Source organism: Fundulus heteroclitus, unplaced genomic scaffold (assembly GCF_011125445.2).
Source record: "Fundulus heteroclitus isolate FHET01 unplaced genomic scaffold, MU-UCD_Fhet_4.1 scaffold_317, whole genome shotgun sequence".
NCBI classification, from domain to species: domain Eukaryota; kingdom Metazoa; phylum Chordata; class Actinopteri; order Cyprinodontiformes; family Fundulidae; genus Fundulus; species Fundulus heteroclitus.
The window spans coordinates 133,839-141,177 of NW_023396727.1; positions in this window are offsets into that span (position 1 = coordinate 133,839).

Here is a 7,339-nt window from a genome sequence, read left to right on the forward strand (position 1 = left end):
CACTTAGTTTTTATTATTCTTATACATTAACATGGATCTTTACTGTTTCTCACTATCTATGGGTGTTTGAATTTCTTTATCATAAATAATTTTTTTTCTCTATCTAGGTGGCCAACAACATTCAAGCAAAAGGTCATTCAGCAGTGTGAGGCTCTCCCTTCTACAAGTGACCTTGATGAGCTTATCCATTGTGCTGAAGCTACACCGGATGAAGAGGAAATTGATGACACTCTTACACTTGGTAGTGTGGTTTATTTTTTTTAGGGGGTTGATTTCTTTTCCTGTTTTTATTTCCTCGTCTTTTTTTGGTACAGCTGTAATTCAAAATACTGATGTTTTTAAATTATAACATGGTATGTAACAATTTATGAAACATTTTGCTGTTATTTCCAAATGCAGGCCGGGACAGTGATCTTTCATCCATTATCCTCCTCCTCCACCTGATACCTCCTTCAGCCCAAGGCCGGAGAAGACCAGGCAAGGTGTCAGCAGCCCAAGCTGAGAAACATCTTGTCGTGTTCAAGAAGGTTTGTGTTATTGCTTATGAGTATTATCTTTACAGATGGCAATAAGAGATTGGGACTGTTTTAATCTGTGCTTTTCAACTTTTAATTTTGAATTATTCTTTATCCTCAGAGTGGAACAAGTATTCAAGAACAAGTTGATGCAATCAAATGCACCACTCAACCGTATCTTCTTGCTGTTGGGATGAAGAGGAGCACCATCCATGAGTTCTTCATTATTCTGGACAAGCAGGTCATACCGTGCAAGTCATGCAGTACCCTAGGAGCTTTTGACGAACTCTTTAAAGCACACTTTGTATTTGGTACCATGTACAACCAGATGCTCCACAACATGTTCACCTTCATTCAGACAACCATTGACAACATAGATATTGGTCAAGTCCAGGAGAGCCCACGTGTTGCTGAGGTTAGGGCCAGGCTGCTGCACTAGTTAATAGATGACTCCAGGTCGGCAACATATTTGTCACTTTTCACTAAAAGCTCTTCTATCTGTATTTTGAGTGATTTTTCCATGTCACTCAGTCTTAATTGATATCATGGGCCTGATTTGTTTTGTTTGCCACTCTCATTTTGTGGGAACCAATGCTCTTGTGAGGCATTTGCGGTTGATTCATAGTTTATATCCAGGTAAATCACTTTGCCTAAAATGTGCTCAGGGAGGATGTTGTCGTGTTCTTAGTTCCTTTTCAGGTTTCAGGAAACATTTAAACTGTAAACATGCTGAGAACATTGAGAATGAAGCTGAAACTGATAACATTGTAGACAGTTATGAAGCAACAGATGATACTCGGTCACAACATTTTGAAGGAGCAGCCAGTATTCCTAATGTCCTGCCAGCACCCAACATCAATATTCGGGATATGTGTGCATCTGCTGTTGCGCAGCTTCAAGTTGCTGCGCAACAGCAGATGCTGAAATCATTCAGTGTGTAGCGTTATAAATGCACTTTAAAGACATTTTCATGGCTGTGAGAAATGTCAATACAGTATTATGCAGTTTAACATGTACCAGGAGATTTTCTCCAGCGTTCAACATAAAATATGTTTTTATAATGGAGACTTTAAGATTTGAACTTTTACATGTTTTATGTTGTTACTTTTAATGCCAATATTTCATGTTTACTTGGAATAAATATGTATTATGGTATGGATACAATTGTGTTTTTTTTTTCCCCTGCAAAGGTTAAGTTTTGTGTCATATCACTGGGACTGCACACGTAGATAATATGCAACACTAGTAGGAGTTGGTTAAAAATCAACACTCTTTGGAGTAATTTCATAATCGACATAGTGTAAAGTAGGTTTAACACTGGAAAAGTTATTTCCTAACACTTAACTCTTTAGTGTTAAATGTGAGTAACACTATGGGTGTTACTTCTTACATAGTGTAAAACTTGATTGACACTTCTTACTGTAGTGTAGTGTAAAATATTAACTCTTACAAGAGTAAAATTGACTCTGGAAATGTAACTCTGTGTTCAGTGTACATTTTACACTCTGTAGATAGGGACCATATGTTCACTGAGGTAGTGTTAAAATAAACTCTTTAAGTGTTATATGTACACTGGCGATTTTACTGTGTATTAAAATAAAGCCAAACGGTGCTACTTCCCCTGTTCATGTTTTTCCGCTGCTGCGGTCTCTCTCAGCTGTTTGTGTGTTAAGTTTGTGTGAGAGCTGAGTGGGCGGGCCAGGCTGAGCCTGCGTGCTGATTGGCTGGCGCCGCTGAGCCATGTACGAGAGGGGAGGGGGAGCACCAGAGTGCTGCCGTGACACAGCGCGCTGCAGTGAGCGCGCGTGCTGACTGACACTGACTGAAAGCATGTGAGCAACATGCGTTAATTCGCGATAAAATAAATATCGCCGTTAATAGTCTAATGAATTAACGTGAAATTAACGCGTTAACTTTCCCAGCCCTAACATACATACATATATATATATATATATATATATATATATATATATATATATATATATATATATATATATATATATATAAACTGTGTTATAACCCGTGCAATAATCCTGAAGAAGTGACTTCTGCTGCTATCACCACTTGAATATATGTCAATACACACACACACACACACACATACATAAAGCCTATCTTATCTTATCTTATCTTTTGGGATCACGAGCGGTGGTCCTTGAGCGCCCCCTGCCTAGAGGCCAAGGAACTACCGGCCTCACCTACAACCACCTCTTTGCCGGTTATGATCACCCAGCAGCACACGAAAACATGTTAAGATGTTAATTCGTAATCCACATACATTAAATTGTGGAAAATCAGTTCATAACTGTTTGAACAATTGAATTCATGATCTAGAGACAGGAACATGTGTTCACAGAATGGAAGCCAGCTCAGTCAACATGGGATTGCGCAATCCCAGGGGAGGCCAAGCTCGCTGCGGCCTCACCGGCTTCACTATCAAGCGCCACCAGGGATTTACATGGAAAATAGCGAAAAGTCTGCAATTTTAAAGAGAATATGATCAAAATTGAGGAAATTAGATAAAAAAAATACTTATTACAAATGACTGGGTGAATAAAAATGTATATTATGTTATTATATATTTTCTTTTTTTCTATGATGACAAGTGAGGCCTGGCCTCATTTGCCTCCCCTGACTGCACGTCACTGATTCTGACCATCTATTAGTTAGAAGTATGTGGACACATTTAAAATCAAAATAAGACCAATCCATGGATACTTTCACCCAATAAAGCTGCTTGACTTTTCTGAAGCTTTCTCATATTTCCTCCTTGAAAGCACATTTGATGTAATCACAATAAGAACAGAATAGACAGTTCCTGTGAGCAATAGACCTGATTTCAAAGTTAAAACTATTCGGTGAACTTATAGACATCAGTCAATTATACATCATTGGTAGACTTGATTTTAGACCATAACATTTTATTAAGGTTTAGCTCAAGCAAAACTGTGGTCTAAAAGGGGTCTAAACTTAGAGTTAGGATTAAGATTTCAGAATGTCCAGAAAAAAAAGTTAATAGTGCAAAAATGCCAGAACATACATTTTAGGAAACCTTGATTTGGCTCAGTATGAATTAATTTAATCCTTGTTTCAGTTGTGATATTGTGCTAGTGATTCAACTGAGCAGAAAACTAATCAGTATTGTTTATTTGAGAGCCAATATTGTTTGTACTGTACTGGTGGATGAAAACAACATGCATTTTAATCTAAAGGGCCATAAAATTTGGGCTATACAGACAGTATAGCCCAAATGTTATTGCCAATGTCACCAGAGACATAGTTTAGTTAGTTTTGAGAAAGGTAAAGCTGTATCTTCTGCATGAATTATAATTTCTAAACAGAACTCGACTCTCATACAGCAGCAGCTCCTCTGTGACTGAAATTGTTTGTAACACCGAGATGAAGCTGCACTCAAAGAATATCCCCAAGGCATTTAAGTAACAGATGAATTCAAAATGTAAAAACAAGTCCTCAGCTTAGTCATAGCAAACAAATTCATCATCAATACATGACAAGTGTCTTGGGCTATTGTTTGTATGATGATTGGTATGAGGTTCAGTGACTAGTTGATAGGTTCTAACTATGAGATTTATTTGACGTTTGGACTCCTTGTGCTGTTTTTTTTTTTTTTTTTTTTTTTTTTTTTGCATATCAAATATCACTAGATAAACTTCCAATAAACATTTAAGATCAGTTTGAAATGACATGGTAGCATTAAGTGAACAGCTGCTCTGGTTATTTTTTTGAGATTAGACATGAATATTTTTCCCTTTTAGACCAAATATCTACGGAACATAGTGAAGGTGTCTATAAACCATATAGATTTTATAGATGTTTGTTCATTTAAAAATGTTCACCGGGTGGCCTTCATGTCCTGTTCTAAAATATAACTAAAGGAAAGCATTGAGCAAATAACGTTATAACCCAATGCGCAATAAATAACATTTTTAACATTGAGGCTACATATAGACTTCATTTAGACATAACTCAGCATTGAGTCCACATCCGCTGACAAGGGGAGGAAAACGGGTCAGCTATCCTGGGCCCAGGAAAGAGAGGGGGCCCAGAACAGATGCTCTGATCATTAAATTATTGGCAGGAATAATTTGTTAAAATATTATTTATGTGAAAAACATCAAATATTTGACTTAATAAATATTTTTTATATAGTCTATGGAACAGACTATATAAAGTCGAGTTTTTGCAGTCAAAAAGTCGAGTTTTGACTGCAAATTGTTCAAAAGTTAATTTAGCACCTAAAGTAAAAGATTGTCAGAGACAGAAAGAATATTATGACAACATGAAAGCAGAACTCTGAGGGATTTTATTGGTAAAAAAATGTTTTAAAAATCTGAGGATGAGGCTGGAACAAATGCAACAGGATGGGAATTGCAGGCGAATGATGACCAACTACAATCTGGTAAGAAGCAATGCAGCTAATAGTGCTTCTTGGCAGAAAGTGACCAGATTTCTCAAAAGTAAAACAGGGACATCTCCCGTCTGTTTTGTAAACGGGGCGTTCAGGGTTGCACCTTCATTTCACGAAGATTCTCCATTTACTCAAAGGTCCGCTGTTGCACTGAATTTTTACTTACACAGGATAGGTATATGATGATGTATTCTGTTCTATTTCTGGTCTGCTTCTCTTACTGGCTTCCATGTTTGCAGGCTGTTGCTCTTTTGCAAAAATAAAATGCCAAATGCTGCACTCTGTGTTGGGAACACTGGGAAACCTCCTTGATAGGCTGAGGAACCAGGAAGTAAACACTGGCTATACTCTGAACCAAAGCAGTTCTGGACCATACCCCTAGGTATCAAAGGAGAAAAACTTCACCAAGGCATTGTTTATTGAGAGGACCGATTGTTTATAGGGAATGTTCCATCCAATGTTCCCCCTAATTTTTCATGTGTCTGAACATTCACTGGACCTCTGTGAGCGACATCACATGTGCACACTGAAGTTACACCAGTATTACACCTGAGATTATAAAAAGGTACACGGCTTACTTTTTACTTTTTTACTTAGTTTAGATACAACTGATTTAACCTGATTACATGAAAAAGAAAATTCATGGATTTTTTTAATGAGCTGTATGGTATGTTTTATGTCAGAGTAGGGGTCCTGCTAAGGAAGAACTGAGATACATAAATATCTTTCAGAGTTCAAATTTTGTTGCAATTAAATTATTTTGCTTTTGTGCAATGAGATTTAGCACACGCATGTGGTACTGTGCAGCCTCGGTTTTGTCAGTCTGCAAGAGAGCAGCTGTGGCTACAATGTAGCTCACCACCGTGAGGGTGTGAATGTGTGTGTGAATGACTGACCAGTGTAAAGCACTTTGGTATTGTCGGACTTGATAAATCACTACACAAGTACAAGTCATTCATATATATTGCTTTAGTCCTCAGGCATACACTCATAAAATAAGAAACATATAAACAGTTAAGATAAGAAGATCCAAAAAACACAGCCACACAAACAGCTGACAAACAAAGACACAGATCGCCACCTGCCCAACTATAAATGTGCTGCCTCACCATTCAATCAGTGGTCCGCTCCGATCAGCACCCGGTGCACACAGAGTGGGACTGCAGAACACCATCTCACCAGAATTGCAAAATGGTACAAAATAACTTGGTTTATTATTATTTTCTTTACAGTTCAGCTTGGATTTTATTTTCTGCACTGCATAGACATGCTCTGTGCAGTGAATCCAGATCTGTGCAGCTTCAAGGGGACAATGCTTCCTTGCCAGGTGACAAATGGGAATGATTTAGGCTGATTTTACAGCAAATATCTTACTTATAGCTCCTTTAAATACAACATATCTAAAATTAAATACAGAAAGCTTTGCGAGAACGTAGCTATTTTATCTATGTGCAGGTCAAGCAGAACGACTGTTCTCAATGTAGCCTAAACTGAGACTTAAAAAATTACTACAGAAAGTCTGTAAATCATACAAAAATGCAAGAAAACATAAATTAAAACTTGAAGGCCACTTCAGTTGATTACGTATATTGAACAAATTTCATCATATTTGTAGCGGTTGTATTGCAGTCATAATATACATGTCTGAAAAAAGAAAACCCGGAAAATAATGTTAAATCTGAGAGCATATTTGCATAATTGCACTGTAGTAGAAAACAGACACAGCACATATTTTCATCTAAAGTGTTGCTAAATATTTGAGCTGCAGCACACCAAAACGATGATTTCTGGACATCACCAGAGATGACATACAGATTGTTTTCATGAAAGAAATATGTCAGTTTCTCAGTATTATTCATGGTTTCCAGCCAGAGCTGCTGCACTGTCATACAGCGGAAGCACCACTGTCACCAAATTGCTGGTAAAAAAAGAAGAGAATATGCAGCACTGCCAGAAATTCTCCAAGACAGATGAGAAATGAATTTAAGTTTCCATCCATCCATCCATCCATCCATCCATCCATCCATCCATCCATCCATCCATCCACCTTCTACAGCTGCTTATCAATGCAGGGTTTCAGAGTGGCTGCTGCACACACATTTACTCTTAAGGATAATTTTGGATTGACCACTTAATCTCTTATTTTTCAACAGTAGGTTAAAAATGTCCAATTAACAACTAAAAACATGTCAAATTTTTCCCTTTTGCCCAATTATACACCAATTGTAGCCTCTGGACCATTTGGACATTGTTTAGACACACATTATTATCAACAAACACATATGCAGTGGGAAATTGAGCATCAGAGAATACCCTCCAAAGTAATGTGTGCATTAAACAAAGACTTTTCCAATTGTTATTCACCATACAAATTGTTTTGCATGATTATTAAAAT